Genomic DNA, 750 nt, shown 5'->3' with positions numbered 1-750 from the left:
CAAAGGACCAAGAGACAGAGATTTATAAATAGACAATGGCATGACATTTATGGATGCACCCAGATTAAGCATAGCATTTTCAAACTTACTATTACCAATCACACAAGGAATGCAAAACATACTTGGGTCCTTGCACTTTTCAGGAATGTGCGGGACCGACTTACCAATAAGAGCTGATACATTCCTTCCCATGCTGATCCGTTCATTGCCCTTCATCTTCCTCTTGTGTGTGCACAACTCCTTCAGAAATTTTGCATACTTGGGTATCTGCTTGATGGCGTCGAGTAGAGGTATGTTCACCTCTACTTTCCTGAAGGTCTCCAGAATTTCCCTATCAACCTCTTCAGTCTTTTTGCTAGGTAGTGCCCGTGAAGGAAATGGAAGAGGGATAGGTCGGTCAACCAAAGGAGAAGGTGCGGCAGCAGTGGTGGTGGAAAAGGAAGAAGGTCCACCTGAAGAAGAACCATCGGCTGGAGAAGAAGATCCACCCACCTCACATGCCCTGTGTGGACCGTCATGGTCGTCCTCTCTAGGACAAGTGGCAGGCACGGGTGTAGGTGTAGAAGCGGGCTCANGAGGCACAACAGTCTGCTTCCCTGACCTGAGGGTAATGNCACTCACGTTCCTAGGATTCTGCACAGTCTGGGAGGGTAGCTTATCAGAATTTTGAGACTGTGCCTGGTTCATCTGAGTGGCCATCTGACCCATCTGGTTAGTGAGACTTTGTATAGAAGCTCTNGTCTCCTGCNG

Source organism: Vigna radiata, chromosome 1, assembly GCF_000741045.1.
Source record: "Vigna radiata var. radiata cultivar VC1973A chromosome 1, Vradiata_ver6, whole genome shotgun sequence".
NCBI lineage: Eukaryota > Viridiplantae > Streptophyta > Magnoliopsida > Fabales > Fabaceae > Vigna > Vigna radiata.
Note: the sequence above shows the minus strand (reverse complement) of the source record.